Here is a 17,908-nt window from a genome sequence, read left to right as displayed (position 1 = left end):
AAGAACAGACATTCAAATCAATGGAAGCTGACAATTCCTCACACGATCAATTAGTTTCATGTGTCGCGCTGATATGTGTTTTCACCTCACAGTCTGCCGTTTCGGCACTTCACTCTAAAATATGCGTATTCAACATTTATCAGCCACGATCACGTATTATAGCTAACACACGAGGGTTTTCCAAATGAAAGTTCCGTTCAGTCTCGAAATGGAGATCACAGCGAAAATCAAAATATATTATTTTCACCATTTAATTACACCTTCTAGATATTTCCGTACGTAAGTTGCCTCTCCGACAGTAACGTTATACCAATTTTTCAATCCGATCATCATAGGAGGCAGCGACCTGTGCTTTCCTCCAATTCTCTGTCCTGGTCTGTAGCTCGTGTTGTCTGTGACAAAATATTGTCTTCCTAGGCAGTTGTTCACGTGAGAAGAGATGAAAATGAGAGGGAGCCACGTCAGGGCAGCATGACGAATGATCAAACACTTCCTATCGAAAATGTTGCAGGAGTGTCTTTATTGTCCCTTCAATAGCCGCCCAAGAATTGTCATGAAGAAGGAAATGAATGACATTAAGTTCATGTGGGGTTGCGTGAAATCAGGCGAAGTCTCTGGGCAGACATCCATCCTTGGCGGGAGACACTACTTTCTTGGCATTTTTACGTCCTTACTGTGCACTCAGAGCTGCAAAGTGTAACGTGATGCGATCGACGCTCATGCTAGAGACACTGCCTAACACATCAGTGCAGAGCTTCGTCGGAATTTCATTGTCGCTGCCATCAACTTCTACGTGAGTGTCGTACTGACTAAAGAACGTTATTACAAACTGAGATCTTCTGATCCCATGACCGCCAGAGAATTGGTAATACCTGCACACGCCATCCTGGCATTAATAGTGCCTTCTCACGATCTCATTATGGCTGGTGTCAAAAGAAAGCAAACGCAAACGACCGCCGTCGCGGGACACCATTTAGCATCATCACCTGACGTGGTGAGCGGCAGCAATCTGTATCTGACTGTTACCATATGGTTGTGTTAACAGTGTCTAATCGTTTAAGTGGCTGGGTTGGTTGGAAGGTATGTCTGGGGTAGATGGATTCTGTGATTTGAATTAATTTAAAGGAAACATTAGAGAAACGACTGGTCGTTTGCACCCATTTAGGTGTATGCAGTACATTTTTTTGTGGCATAGTGCTCCATGCAAACTGTCTTCAGCAGTGAACTTTTTTAAATGTAGAAGGCATAAAAATTACACCAGAGAGAGTAAGGAATGCGCAAGACTAGCCGCTCATGCCCAAGAACTTGGGGTATTTGTAGTAGAGTGTGCAACAACGATTTTAGTATGAAGTTCTTTCCTGTGGTAGTCTTCCTGTTGTATTTATATTGTTGTTATAGACACAGGCTGTATGAGTAACAGAGGAGAAAAAGAGGTTGCCGCTACAGTGGTAGTACTGGCCTTGCCAGAAGAGATGGCACTATTATGGGCAGATGTCGTGGACTTGCAGAAACAGGTAGATGCATTAAGGGGGGTTAGATCCTCCTCCAGTATGAATAGCACCCAACCTAAATGCCTGTATGGGAACCTTAGTTTCTACCTTTCTTGGTAGAGAAGGAGAAGATTTCTTAGCATTTCTGGACAATCTGCTGATAGCCACAAACATGGTCCAGAGGGACAATTGTTTCATAAGGCCAAATTAAGTTGATGGGATATGGAGAAACGTACCGGATGTATGCCGATGAGATAATAAACGCTCAGACGTTTGAACCTCTGAGTCGGAAGATTGTAGATGTTACAAGGAACAATTAGAAAGTGATTCACTAATACAGGGTGAATCCAGACAGTTTCATATACCGGATAAGGAAGCTTAAGATGAATTCAAAAAGTTGATGGGTCGTTAATACTAATAAGATTCTTCTGCAAGGAGCAGAACAGAGAGCGTTAGAGTCATGTTTTCGCGGACTACCATCCGATGTATCGAGAAAGGAATGAGTTTCCTAAAGACTTATTTGGAACCACTGGAATGGTGACACCATTGGAGGAGATAGACGCAGTGACCCGAGTTCGTAGTAAGAGGTCGATTTTTCCCAGTGAGAGCTTCATGAGTGAGGTCGATCAGGACCACATAAAGCGCGGTAGAAACGTGAAAGAGTGGCTATCGGAGAAGTGAGTGGGTATCTCAAATGTGATGGAGGGTAGAATACAAAGCATGATAGAAAGGAACGTAATGGAAATGGTAGTCTGCCATTAAACGACAATGGCAGTCCCAGAGCCGACGACTGGGGCTTCCAGTAAAATTTAGATAACTAAAACTTGTCTAGAAGCGGAGATACGCTTAACTACACTTGTTTTAGCTGCGATTCTCAGTCATAAAATTGTTTTGAATGACATCATCTTTACGCCAGTGTCTGTTATAAGTTTTTATTACACTGTTGTAATTTTGGCCTTAGGCCATTATCAAGTGCTGATATTATGGCTTTAAGCCCTGCCAGCTTACATTACGCTGACGTGGCTTAAAGCCATAATATCATCACTTGATAATAGACTATGGCCGAAATTTCATTAGTGTAATAAAAACTTACAACAGTCACTTGCGTAAAGATGATGTCCTTCAAAAAACGCTTAACTAGTTTAGTGGATGGAACATATGTTTTTATTGGATACAGACCAGCAAATATCCGTGGCAAGTTTGGGTCTCATAAGAAAGAGGTGGCTAGACACATTATGGTCTAAGTTATGAGCAGTGGAGGGTGCTGGCGCGAGTTCGCTGGGATCGGCGATGTTGTGTTTTCAGGTACGGGCAAGGCACTTCCGTGATTGTGTGAAAGACCTGCCTCTTATAGCTGGCGGCTACTGAGCGATCTTAGGGCTAGATTTCCTACATGAGCTCCACACTAAAACTGATCTTTGATAGCATATAGTGGAACTCGATCGGACATCGTGTTACCTGAGCGAAAACGTCAGCAACACACTGTCACAAGTTTTTTCCCATGCACAACGGGACCGATTAAACTGCATACGAGACCACAAGGGATTTATTCACGTGGTAAGATACCGCAGGGCACAGGGAAGCTACTGTGGGTGAGCGTAGGTACGTATTAGCTAACAGATAATTTATGTTTCATTGAGCCACTGAACGAAAATGACGAGTGTGATAAGGCAGGACGTTTTGCATGTAGGAGCGTTGTACGCAACAGGAGATAGATGGTGACCAGGTAGTGTTCGTTAGAATACAGATATGTGGGACCTAAAACATGGGCTTGTCTAAAGGATTGGTGGTCGACAATTTGGAAATTTTGAAGGGAGATGATTAAAATAAACATTACGAAGGAATGGAAAAATTAGATATGGAGGAGCTGTTGCTACAAGTTGAGAATCAGTGACATCTTCCTGGATATTTTATAGCGACTTGTAACGACATAGCTATGTCAGGAGTGTAACCACACTTAAAGTTACTCACTTCTGAAACACAAAAGCACAACACAAATTTTATTTGTGAATTTACTAATTTCAGTTCATAAAACGATCGAAAATATTCCAAAGTATGCTCCACTGATATGAGAATGTAAATAGTATCACCATCTGTTAGTGGTGTAAGGAAGATTTTCTATAAATATCGTAACTTTAATGTGAGAATTTCGGTATTTGCTGACAATGCTATTTGCGTAATCAAATATTTCAAAAGTTAAAATGTACTGAAAGACAGAATGTGTATTAAAGAGAAACAAAATATGTATAAAATTTTGTGTTATTGTACGAGAACTGCCCTCGTCTCGCAGAGACTTTCTCCGTCGTAATAACTCTGAGCAGTAATCTGTGGCACTTATTCGTCGTCGTAATGGCGTGTGGTCAGTGTACCTCTGTGAGCAACCTGTGACGATCGATGAAATACACATGGAGAATATTTATAAAGTGGCTACACATGGAGGTACTACAAGTAGATAGTACAACCATTGGTAATTAACTTAAAATGGTAGCGAACGGAACAAGGAAGGATAGGTAAATTATTTATCTGCCGCTGAACCTCGGCGTCACAGCAACGATCCAGTAAAGTGATATTTACTTGTAAAGTACAGTTTATCACTAACAGTTTCTGTTCGCGTTCTGTAACTTAAAAATGGAAGACAGTGTACACAACTGATTTCTTTTATTAACTATTTTAACAACCTTTCATTACAAAATATTTTGCCTCTAAAGTAAAAAATTTCATTACGAGCGTGTTGTCTCCGCCATTTCAGCAAATTATTCCATTTTAGTAACTGCACTATATTACCTATTTAAATAGTTATGCTGATTAATCGATGAATAGTATTTTAATGTGCATATACGATTCTGTGAATGATTGCTGTGGTCCAGTGATGCAAAACGACTCGTTGTCATCTGTTCCATCTCACCTTCCCTCGGTCGTAGCTGCTTTGTTCCGTTTTAATTACAGATTTTCAGTGGGTGTACGGAAAGGTGGAGTAGTACTACCACGCGTGCTGCAATTTCGTGATACACGAAGATCTCCTTTATCTGGACTAGGTGGCACCGAATATAATCCGGATTACCGAAAATCTGGACAACCGAAGATATTCCACTAATTGCAAAAACTCAGAAATGTACTATAACAGACAAACGTTTTGTCTGGACAATAATAACAAAAATTTCTTTCGCACTTAAGCTCTACGTACTATACTATGGTCAACTATATTTACCGAAACAGTGTGTAGGACACAGATTCGTGTGACGTTTGGAAGCAGCACTATCGCTTAGAGGCCACACTAGCATCAGAAACAAACGCAAAATAATTTTATTTAAAAAAGTGGATAAAGTGTCACTAGAAGCCTTCCTAAGAGACAATCTCCATTCCTTCCGAACGGACTATGCAAATGTAGACGAGATGTGGCTCAAATTCAAAGATATAGTAGCAACAGCAATTGAGAGATTCATACCTCATAAATTGGTAAGAGATGGAACTATCCCCCGTGGTACACAGAACAGGTCCGAAGTCTGTTGCAGAGGCAACGGAAAAAGCATGCGAAGTTCAGAAGAACGCGAAATCCCGAAGATTGGCTAAAATTTACAGACACGCGAAATTTGTCACGGACTTCAATGCGAGATCCCTTTAATAGGTTCCACAACGAAACATTGTCTCGAAATTTGGTAGAAAATCCGAAGAAATTCTGGTCGTATGTAAAGTACACAAGCGGCAAGACGCAGTCAATACCTTCGCTGCGCAGTGCCGATGGTACTGTTACCGACGACTGTGCCGCTAAAGCGGAGTTATTGAACGCAGTTTACCGAAATTCCTTCACCAGGGAGGATGAATGGAATATTCCAGAATTTGAAACACGAACAGCTGCTGGCATGAGTTTCTTAGAAGTTGATACCTTAGGGGTTGCGAAGCAACTCAAATCGCTTGATACGGACAAGTCTTCAGGTCCTGATTGTATACCGATTAGGTTCCTTTCAGATTACGCTGATACAATAGCTCCCTACTTAGCACTCATTTACAACCACTCGCTCAGCGATAGATCTGTACCTACAGATTTGAAAATTGCGCAGGTCGCACCAGTGTTTAAGAAGGGTAGTAGGAGTAATCCATCTACAGACCTATATCATTGACGTCGGTTTGCAGTAGGGTTTTGGAGCATATACTGTATTCAAACATTATGAATCACCCCGAAGGGAACGATCTATTGATACGTAATCAGTAAGGTTTCAAAAAACATCGTTCTTGTGCAACGCAGTTAGCTCTTTATTCGCACGAAGTAATGGCCGCTATCGACAGGGGATCTCAAGTTGATTCCGTATTTCTAGATTTTCGGAAAGCTTTTGACACCGTTCCTCACAAGCGACTTCTAATCAAGCTGCGGGCCTATGGGTTATCGTCTCAGTTGTGCGACTGGATTCGTGATTTCCTGTCAGGAAGGTCGCAGTTCGTAGTAATAGACGGCAAATGATCGAGTAAAACTGAAGTGATATCAGGTGTTCCCCAGGGAAGCGACCTGGGACCTCTGCTGTTCCTGATCTATATAAATGACCTGGGTGACAATCTGAGCAGTTCACTTAGGTTGTTCGCAGATGATACTGTAATTTACCGTCAGGTCATCCGAAGACCAGTATCAGTTGCAAATCGATTTAGAAAAGATTGCTGTATGGTGTGGCAGGTGGCAGTTGACGCTAAATAACGAAAAGTGTGAGGTGATCCACATGAGTTCCAAAAGAAATCCGTTGGAATTCGATTACTCGATAAATAGTACAATTCTCAAGGCTGTCAATTCAACTGAGTACCTGGGTGTAAACATTATGGAGAACTTCAGTTGGAAAGACCAAATAGATAATATTATGGGGAAGGCGAGCCAAAGGTTACGTTTCATTGGCAGGACACGTAGAAGATGCGACAAGTCCACTAAAGAGACAGCTTACACTACACTCGTTCGTCCTCTGTTAGAATATTGCTGCGCGATGTGGGATCCTTACCAGCTGGGATTGACGGAGGACATCGAAGGGGTGCAAAAAAGGGCAGCTTGTTTTGTGTTATCACGTAATAGGGGAGGGAGTGTAGCAGGTTTGATACGCGAATTGGGTTGGAAGTCATTACAGCAAAGACGTTTTTCGTCGGGCGAGATCTATTTACGAAATTTCAGTCACCAACTTTCTCTTCCGAATGCGAAAATATTTTGTCGAGCCCAACCTACATAGGTAGGAATGATCATCAAAATAAAATAAGAGAAATCAGAGCTCGAACAGAAAGGTTTAGGTGTTCGTTTTTCCCGCGCGCTGTTCGGGAGTGGAATGGTAGAGAGGTAGTATGACTGTGGTTCGACGAACCCTCTGCCAAGCACTTAAATGTGAATTGCAGAGTAGTCATGTAGATGTAGATGTAGTTCGGCTGGAGTTGTTTCATGCTGTCGTTCTAGGTAAATAATTAGTTTTTGTAACCGTCCCGTTGCCACTAGGCACAAAATATCACGAAACCAGTTTTTAAAAAAGCCACTGTCGATCATTTCATTAGTATGCTATTTGTAGACTACTGGCAAATAGCCCTGATTGACACGTTTCAATGAATGAGGATGACAAGCTAATAATGCTTCATCCAGTGTTTATTTCTTGCTTTTCTTATTGTACCACGGTTTCGCTAAAGGTCTTTAGCTATCATTTTGAAGCAACAGTCTTAAATTTCTTTCCGATTCTTCTTCCAGTCTGACACAGTTGATAACCCTACACCTTATACTGCAGCTATCTTTTTCAGAAGTTCTTCTTGTCTGTTTTGCACAGTGCTTTCAGTAGTTTATCCCACGAAATAACCACTTTCTGACGCTTCGAAGGCATTTCACTCACGCAGACTCAAGATACGGGTATATATACTAAGATGGTATCTGTTTTTTCGGACATGTCCGAAAGAACAGATACCATCGGTGACCATGCAGCTCGTTAGAATGAAATTACAATGAAATGAACACCCTTAGCTGCTTACAGGCGTTGACATACGTCAACGGGGACAGATGAAAATGTATGCCCCGACCGGGACTCGAACCGGGGATCTCTTGCTTACATGGCAGACGCTCTATCCATCTGAGACACCGAGGACACAGAGGACAGCGCAACGGCAGAGATTTATCTCTGGCACGCCTCCCGCGAAACCCACATTCTCAACGTACTGTCCCGCAGTACATTCGTAGTGCCCCCGCCCATTATAATCATTACTCGCGGCGCGTTGTCGATTCCCGTAAGAGTTCGGGCACTGATTGTGCATTCGCACAGAAGAAGAAGCTGGTCAAGTGACCGGTGAGCCTTAACTGTATATATACTAAGATGGTATCTGTTCTTTCGGACATGTCCGAAAGAACAGATATCGGTGACCGTGCAGCTCGTTAGAATGAAATTGCAATGAAATGAACACCCTTAGCTGCCATGTAAGCAGGAGATCCCGGGTTCGAGTCCCGCTTGGGGCACACATTTTCATCTGTCCCCGTTGACGTATGTCAACGCCTGCTTAGCTAATGGTGTTCATTTCATTGTAATTTCAAAATACGGGAACAAAAGAGTCGCTTCTTCACTCTGTAAGGAACATACCCCTTCTGACCACAGTAACTTAGCTGCAAGCATGGAACTGGCGACCGACATGCTATTTGCAGTGCAAAATAAAAAGCGTATACAAAATGTAGACTACCATCTGTGCACTCTATCATGTGTATACCACACATTTTCGCGTTAAAAAAGGCCGGATAAACGATGTTCTTGAATAAAACGGCGCTGGATGGTCCGATGTCTTCAAGATCATATTTTAAAAGAATTAACATCTTATATACGCTGACAGAAGGAAATGGCAACACCAAGAAGGAGTTATGTGCCACATATGAAAGTTAGTAGGCGTTTTTCTCCATTTCAGTGATGATATCTACACTCCTGGAAATTGAAATAAGAACACCGTGAATTCATTGTCCCAGGAAGGGGAAACTTTATTGATACATTCCTGGGGTCAGATACATCACATGATCACACTGACAGAACCACAGGCACATAGACACAGGCAACAGAGCATGCACAATGTCGGCACTAGTACAGTGTATATCCACCTTTCGCAGCAATGCAGGCTGCTATTCTCCCATGGAGACGATCGTAGAGATGCTGGATGTAGTCCTGTGGAACGGCTTGCCATGCCATTTCCACCTGGCGCCTCAGTTGGACCAGCGTTCGTGCTGGACGTGCAGACCACGTGAGACGACGCTTCATCCAGTCCCAAACATGCTCAATGGGGGACAGATCCGGAGATCTTGCTGGCCAGGGTAGTTGACTTACACCTTCTAGAGCACGTTGGGTGGCACGGGATACATGCGGACGTGCATTGTCCTGTTGGAACAGCAAGTTCCCTTGCCGGTCTAGGAATGGTAGAACGATGGGTTCGATGACGGTTTGGATGTACCGTGCACTATTCAGTGTCCCCTCGACGATCACCAGTGGTGTACGGCCAGTGTAGGAGATCGCTCCCCACACCATGATGCCGGGTGTTGGCCCTGTGTGCCTCGGTCGTATGCAGTCCTGATTGTGGTGCTCACCGGCACGGCGCCAAACACGCATACGACCATCATTGGCACCAAGGCAGAAGCGACTCTCATCGCTGAAGACGACACGTCTCCATTCGTCCCTCCATTCACGCCTGTCGCGACACCACTGGAGGCGGGCTGCACGATGTTGGGGCGTGAGCGGAAGACGGCCTAACGGTGTGCGGGACCGTAGCCCAGCTTCATGGAGACGGTTGCGAATGGTCCTCGCCGATACCCCAGGAGCAACAGTGTCCCTAATTTGTTGGGAAGTGGCGGTGCGGTCCCCTACGGCACTGCGTAGGATCCTACGGTCTTTGCGTGCATCCGTGCGTCGCTGCGGTCCGGTCCCAGGTCGACGGGCACGTGCACCTTCCGCCGACCACTGGCGACAACATCGATGTATTGTGGAGACCTCACGCCCCACGTGTTGAGCAATTCGGCGGTACGTCCACCCGGCCTCCCGCATGCCCACTATACGCCCTCGCTCAAAGTCCGTCAACTGCACATACGGTTCACGTCCACGCTGTCGCGGCATGCTACCAGTGTTAAAGACTGCGATGGAGCTCCGTATGCCACGGCAAACTGGCTGACACTGACGGCGGCGGTGCACAAATGCTGCGCAGCTAGCGCCATTCGACGGCCAACACCGCGGTTCCTGGTGTGTCCGCTGTGCCGTGCGTGTGATCATTGCTTGTACAGCCCTCTCGCAGTGTCCGGAGCAAGTATGGTGGGTCTGACACACCGGTGTCAATGTGTTCTTTTTTCCATTTCCAGGAGTGTATTAAAATTTCGAGCATTTTTCATGAGCCTGTCACTAGTGGCGTCGCTTTAAGGCTGCAAACCAGATTTGTTTTTAAGTACACGCTGTAACGGTAGAGAGCATTTGTTACCTTTGAGGTGGCACGTGGTGAGTTGATGTTAGGAAAGAGTGCCTTTAAGGCGACAAAGAAGCCATTGTCGACACCTCACTGAGTTTGAACAACGTCGTGTAATAGGAATGCGAGAAGCTGAATGTTGCCTCTGCGATAATGCAGGAACACTTAAATGGAATGTAGCCACTGAACGTGATTGCTGCCACCGAAGGCCACGAGAATGTAAAGTCGAAAGAAAGCCGAGCTCTGGACGGCCACTTGGCACTGCCGAAGGGGGAGACCATTGTGTTCGGCATATAGCTCTGACTCACCGTACTCATCTGCGGAAGCAATATGAGTAGCAGTTGACACCACGGGGACACAACGAGCTGTTACAAATCGGGTACTTCAAGGACAGCTCCGAATCAGACAGCCTGTAGGGAGCATTCCACTTATCTGAATCCACCACCATCTGCGTCTTCAGTTGTGTCAAGCGAGTGCTAGTTTGAGATCAGGATGGAGGTCTGATGAAAGTTGGTTCTGCCTCGGTGCGAGTGACTGTCGTGTGTTGCTTAGAAGGAGGCCAGATGAGGGTCTGCTACCAACCTGTCTGCGTGCTACATACACTGGACCTACCTGGAGTTATTGCCCAGCGTGAGATTTCGTATAACCGGAGGACCACACAACCTGACTGCAAAATTGTACGTCAGTCTTGTGAATCGACACTTTGTGCTGCCATTCATGAGTATCATTACAAGGGCTATTTTCCAACAGGATAATGCTCGCTTACACATCGCTGTTTAACACAACATGCTCTACAGAGTGTCGAATGTTTCCTTGGCCTACTGTCAACGTACCTGTCTGAAATCGAGCACGTATGGTACGTCGTAGGACAACAACTATCTACAACCAAAATTATCAGTCCCTGTAATGACCGACCAAGAACAAGAGGCATGGAACTCCATCCTACAAATTGACATCCGGCAACTGTTAAATATGTATGCGCGCTTGCAATCTTGCATTCTACATTCTCGCGGTTGCACCTGTTACTAGCGTACCAGAATTTCACATTTGTAATGGCCTATCTAGTGCTTAAATTAGTCTGTAATTTTGCAGTGTTAACCACTTTCATATGTTACGTGAAATACGTGTTCCCTAAATTTCATTCATCATCATTAATTATTTTTTGGTGTTGTGATATTTTTCCTCCGGTGTAGTAAATTCTTCCAACTGCAGCGTTACAGACTCCAGTGATACGGCACAGAATCGCAGTTGGTAATGAACCAGCAGTGTATCGTAAGCCATACCGTGTACCCCATTACTACAACAAGTGATGGAAAAGTTTATTAACCACCCGATATGGGATGGTAATACTCAAGGAGTACCTATCCTATGGTTATAGAGGTGGTGGTCATTTACAAAAAGTGTTTGGATGGAACAAAAGACTGTCGTTTTCCTTAAAAATGATAAAGTTTTTGACACTTATCCCCCTCCCCCCCCCCCCAAGTATAACAGAAGCTTTTGAATATTTCGGACTGTGTAATACATTTTTTTCACCATGGATCTGAGTAGCTATCATCAGGCAGAATCTGCCCTGGAAGATTGACCAAAAATGGCATTGACGGTTCCTTCAGGACGCTACCAATATCGTAGTATGTCATTTGGTTTATAGAATGCGCCAGTCACGTTTGACAATTTGTTAGATGGCGTTTTTCGAGAGATAAAACTGAGATAGGGTTTGCTATATTTGTAGTAATGGTCTTTTCAAGGGGTAAGGAGGTACATATGCTACGATTGAGGCATGTGTATAAAAGGTTATGAGCAGTGTACTTAAGATTCAGGGTAGAGTAATATCACTTAATGCTACAGAAATTACGATTTTTAGGGCGTGTGATTAGGCTGATAAAGTTCCCTGATTAGTGAAGGCCATACAATATTTAAACTTTACTGTATGTAGAAGTTACGGTCTGTCTTGAGCTTTTGTAAATTATTGCAGAAATTTTTCCTCAAATTTGCAGAAATAGCACAACCGCTCACTCACTTTCAGAAAAATGGAATGAAATTCCATTGGAACGACGGAATGCGAAGTTACATGGAAATAGTACACTGAGGTAACAAAAGTCACGGAATATTTCCTAATACCGTGTGAGACCTCCTTTTGCCCGTCGTAGTTTAGCAACTCGATAAGGCACGGACACAATAAGTCGTTGGAAGTCCCCGGCAGAAATAATGAGTCACACTTCCTCTACAGCAGTCCATAGTAGCGAAAGTGTTGGCGGTGCAGGATTTCGTGCATGAACTGACCTCTTGATTATATCCCATGACTGTTCAATGAGATTCATGTCGGACGACCTTGGTGACAAATCCATGAATGATTGCATACGGTCTTCAACTAACCGGACATAACCATTTCTAGCAAAGAGCGGTTCAGCTGGACAAGAGTGACGCAGTCCACTCCATTTAAACACAGCACTCACCATAGGCGAGCCACCGTCAGTTAGCACAGTGCCTTCTTCACAACTTGGGTACACTGCTTCGTGCAGTCTGCTCTACACTCGAACCATACTACTAGGTCTTACAAAATGAATTCGGGACTCATTTGACCAGGCCACGGTTTTTCATTAGTCTACGGTCCAGCCGATGTAGACACGAGACCAGGAGAAGTGTTGCAGGCCAAGTCGTGTTGTTCGCAAAGGCACTCGCGTCGGCTCGTAGGACGTGAACGCCAAATTTCGCTGCATTGTCCTAACGGATACGTTCGTTGTACACCCCACATTCACTTCCGCAGCTATCAGTGTTGTTTGTCTGCTAGCCGTGACAACCCCACTAAAAAGCTGCTGTTCTCGATCGTTAAGTGAACTGCTGGTATTCTCGGCACTCTCTTGGCACTATGGATCTCGAAATATTGAATTCACCAACGATTTCCGAAATGGAATGTCTAATGTGTCTAACTCCAACTACTGGCCACGTTCAAAGTTTATTAATTGCCTTCGTGCGACCTTAATCACGTTGGACGTCTTTTCACATGAATCAAGGGAGAACATCGCCCCCAATGCACTGTTCTTTTGTACCCCGTGTACGAGATACTTTCGCCATCTGTATATGTGCATATGGCTGTTGTCACCTCAGTGTATGGGATAATTAATGACGTTAATAGGCCCTTACACAACGAAGAGACAGACAAAGAAATTCTTCACTTGTTATGAAAGTCCATATCATGTGATTAAATAACCTCACTAGTGAACATAAAGCTTCAACTTCCTACCTGTTCTAAGAATAACCGTGCCGTGTTTATATATCGTTATCGGGTGCACCGAACTCTTTGCCGTCATTAGCTACATCAGTCAGAAAGAAGGGGAGAGGGTGAAGGAAGGGAAAGGCAACAAAGCAGGTTGATTAGTTCAGGCCTGCACAAGTGTCATTTGTCTTATGCATTAAGACTTGTGAAGGGAGAGTGAGGTATCTCCGCTGCAGTTAACACTGCCAGTGTAGATTACCATGAAGGGCAGCGCGCTATTGGCACTATTGAAATGCTATAGCTGCGGAGGGGTAGGTGCGTTGAGGGTAAGACCACTAGAGGATATGGTTATTTTGCATCCAACAAGTGGAGTTCCCTATTGAAGTTGAAACTGACATCAAACACATGGGCATAAATGAATGAAGTGTGGAGCTGAATGGAGCTTACATGCGGCTATCCCAAGAAGTCAGGCGGAAGGTATTACTTCGAGCAGAAGAGAATTCAGTGCGAGAGAAATACGAGGGGTAGCGAGTTTCTTACAATCATCATCAGAAACAGTTACAGCAGGCTGGGGACTTGGCTCAACACTATCTGAAAAGACAGAAAGGATGGATGGATGCAGGTGGTAAGTTGTGAAAAACTGTGTCCGAAACAGCCGACTCTGACAGTATAAACGATTCGTTGACTCAGTTACCGAGGGAAGCAGAATACACTCTACTGGAATGGCATACTACCTAGTTAACAAACCGGGAACAGTGGGTGTTAAATGATACTAGGCTCTTGCATGGGTTACTGGCAGAGCTGACTATGTAACGGTGACTACCATTTCAAAAACTCAGGAAGTGAACATGTTGCAGGCCTGGCTGGACCTGTAGGTTACCCAGTTGTCCAAGGCAAATTTGTTCACTGTCGCGATAGCGTGGGGCATGGTCGTCTAGAAGTACTGAAGTTAGCAGAAACTATATACTATGCGGTGCTTTGACAGCTAACTCCTACCCTTCTACCTCTGAATCAGTTTGTGGGTGGTACATACATCCAAGACAGAAACTGGAATTTATTGTACCTCCAAGCGGTGCATGGACAGCTACCGTTGAATCAATTTGTGGGTGGTACATACAGCCAAGAGACAAACTGGAATTGATTGTACCTCCAGAAGTAGTCGAGTTACCAGAAGCTGCGGTCCATGGACAGATAACTCCTACACTGCTACTGCTGAACTAAATTGTGTGTTGAAAATATAGCCAAGAGACAAACTGGAATAGATTGTAAGAATTTTTGGCATATTGCAGCATCGTCAGCAACTGTGAAAGACTAATTTTTTGAAGGAACAGCCTCAGTTGCGCAAGTTTTCTAGTCTTTACCAGGTTTCGGGTAAATTAATCTAGCCTTCTTCAGAAGCATAAAATTACTATAACATGCCAGAGTAAGGCACAGTGAACATTAAAATTAAAACCTATAGTACCGCGGTACCATGTCGAATTAAAACTGCTTAACTGAAGTCCAGCCCCGGCATCTCTTCACCACGTAGTTGCCGCTGCCAACCGACTGTGACTTCAGTTAAATAATTTTAATTCGACATGGTACCACGGTACTATAGGTTTTAATTTTAATGTTCATTGTGCCTTACTCTGGCATGTTATAGTAATTTTATGCTTCTGAAGAAGGCTAGGTTAATTTAACCGAAACCTTGGTAAAGACTAGAAAACTTGCGCCACTGAGGCTGGTCCTTCAAAATGCTTGGAATAGACTGTACCTCCAGAAGGAAAGGAAACTGTCACAGCTGAAGTCAGCACCGAAGACACCCGCCTCTACCTGTCAGTGTGTTTAAAAGTAGTAGGCACTGACGCCAGATACGAATATTAGGCAGTTCATTCTTAACCTGTAAAACAGGGGACTTTAGGGAACTCTGTACATATTAGAAGGAAGGATATTTTGCTGATTATACCAGAAATTGAAGACTACTCACTGACAACAGAAGACGAGCTGCAATGGTGGCAGGGAAGGCATATTTCCGTGAGCTCATACGTGGTCGTAAATTTTTATGGAGGCGTTTGAAATAGAATTATTTTTCCAGGGGCCTGGTGTGGATGGATGCCCGTGGGCCATTCTCGCAATGTAATCTTCTTGCAGAAGACAGGGCCTCACTGACTGCTCTAAGACGAATATGTTGATTGATTGATTATAAAATGGAAATACCGTGTGGCTGGGGCCTCCCGTCGGGTAGACCGTTCGCCTGGTGCAAGTATTTCGAGTTGACGCCACTTCGGTGCCTTGCATGTCGATGGGGATGAAATGATGATGATAAGGAAAACACAACACCCCGTCCGTGAGTGGAGAAAATCTCCGACCCAGCCGGGAATCGAACCCGGGCCGTTAGGAATGACATTCCGTCACGCTGACCACTCGGCTACCAGGGGCGGACATTGATTGACTGATTGACTGATGGATTGATTTTATCAGGGAAGCAAAAACACCATTGGTCAAGTCCGCTGCTGCCCGCACCGAAACAGAGTTTATTGTGCGGTATCGTTCCCTCTGTCTCTAGTAAAGCCAACCAATGCCTTTGAACAGTGCAAGTAGATCTTTTACTAGTGCTTTGCTAGACACAATCACTTCGGGTCTTGTTTATGTGAATATTCGGCATCTTTTAATCTCCAATGCCTCGCATTCGAAGATAAACTGTTATGCGGTTTCATTGCCCACATCAAACATCCTACATTTGAGTTCTTCTTCTATTATTCTCACTGTATCTGGATGTTCCTTCAAATTCCCATGGCCTGTCAATAGTCCAACCATGAGTTTTACTTCTCTCCTGTTCAAGCCCAGGATTGAGAGAGTTCTCTTAGAACATGGCTTCGGTATCAAAACCTTGCCATGTTTTAGCTTTTGGACATAAGCCCAATATTCTACGTGCTGTCTCCTTGCCCAGCCTCGTAGTTTTATTTTGATTATCACCTTGGTGATTGTCAGGACAGGTTCCGGTCCAATAAATGGTGTCATCCCTCCTATCTTGGCCAGCCTATCGCTTGCTCATACCACTAATCCCTAAGTGACAGGGACCTACAATAGGTTTACCCTACTGCTTTCCCATAGCTCCACAAGGACTTCGGGGCGTTATGCCTCAATCTTTGATCTTGTTGCAGAAGCTGCCTGTGCTTCTAGGGCTGCATGACTGTCTGAATAAATGAAAATGCCACCACCTCTGTAGCATCTCTCCTCCACTCGCACACAGGTATCAGACATTTCTGCTTGAAACACAGTGGTCATCTTTCCTAGAGAGATTGCACTCTCCAACTTTGGCTGCACCCCGCATACCCGGCCCCAACACATTGGTCTGTTTACAGACCGTCAATGAACAAGACTATGTCCCCAGTACGGTGTCGAAATTTGCTTTCCCAGAACTCCCTACTTCCAATTACTACATTAGAAGACTTCTTGAAGCAGCTGGAGTTATTACATAGTCGGCCGGCATTTCTCCAACAATACCTATGTCTACCTAACTCAGCATTTTAGTGTGAGATCCTGGATACCCCATCGTGTTCCAGTTTTTGCCAGTCTCTAACCTGTGTGCCCCAGCTGCTTATTCCGCCTGTAATGGCTATATAATGGTAAGACAGAGATTTAGGAACCAGGTTTTAAATTGTAAGACATTTCCAGGGGCAGATGTGGATTCTGACCACAATCTATTGGTTATGAACTGCAGATTGAAACTGAAGAAACTGCAAAAAGGTGGGAATTTAAGGAGATGGGACCTGGATAAACTGGAAGAACCAGAGGTTGTACAGAGTTTCAGGGAGAGCATAAGGGAACAATTGACAGGAATGGGGGAAAGAAATACAGTAGAAGAAGAATGGGTAGCTCTGAGGGATGAAGTAGTGAAGGCAGCAGACGATCAAGTAGGTAAAAAGACGAGAGCTAATAGATATCCTTGGGTAACAGAAGAAATATTGAATTTAATTGATGAAAGGAGAAAATATAAAAATGCAGTAAATGAAGCAGGCAAAAAGGAATACAAACGTCTCAAAAATGAGATCGACAGGAGGTGCAAAATGGCTAAGCAGGGTTGGCTAGAGGACAAATGTAAGGATGTAGAGGCTTGTCTCACTAGGGGTAAGATAGATACTGCCTACAGGAAAATTAAAGAGACCTTTGGAGAGAAGAGAACCACTTGTATGAATATCAAGAGCTCAGATGGCAACCCAGATCTAAGCAAAGAAGGGAAGGCAGAAAGGTGGAAGGAATATATAGAGGGTTTATACAAGGGCGATCTACATGAGGACAATATTATCGAAATGGAAGAGGATGTAGATGAAGACGCAATGGGAGATAAAATACTGCGTGAAGAGTTTGACAGAGCACTGAAAGACCTGAGTCGAAACAAGACCCGGGAGTAGACAATATTCCATTAGAACTACTGATGGCCTTAGGAGAGCCAGTCATGACAAAACTCTACCATCTGGTGAGCAAGATGTATGAGACAGGCGAAATACCCTCAGTCTTCAAGAAGAATATAATAATTCCAATCCCAAAGAAAGCAGGTGTTGACAGATGTGAAAATTACCGAACTATCAGTTTAATAAGTCGCAGCTGCAAAATACTAACACGAATTCTTTACAGACGAATGGAAAAACTGGTAGAAGCGGACCTCGGGGAAGATCAGTTTGGATTCCGTAGAAATGTTGGAACACGTGAGGCAATACTAACCTTACGACTTATCTTAGAAGAAAGACTAAGAAAAGGCAAACCTACGTTTCTAGCATTTGTAAACTTAGGGAAAGCTGTTGAC

Source organism: Schistocerca nitens, chromosome 2, assembly GCF_023898315.1.
Source record: "Schistocerca nitens isolate TAMUIC-IGC-003100 chromosome 2, iqSchNite1.1, whole genome shotgun sequence".
Classification (NCBI taxonomy): Eukaryota; Metazoa; Arthropoda; class Insecta; order Orthoptera; family Acrididae; genus Schistocerca; species Schistocerca nitens.
This window is presented reverse-complemented; position numbering follows the sequence as displayed.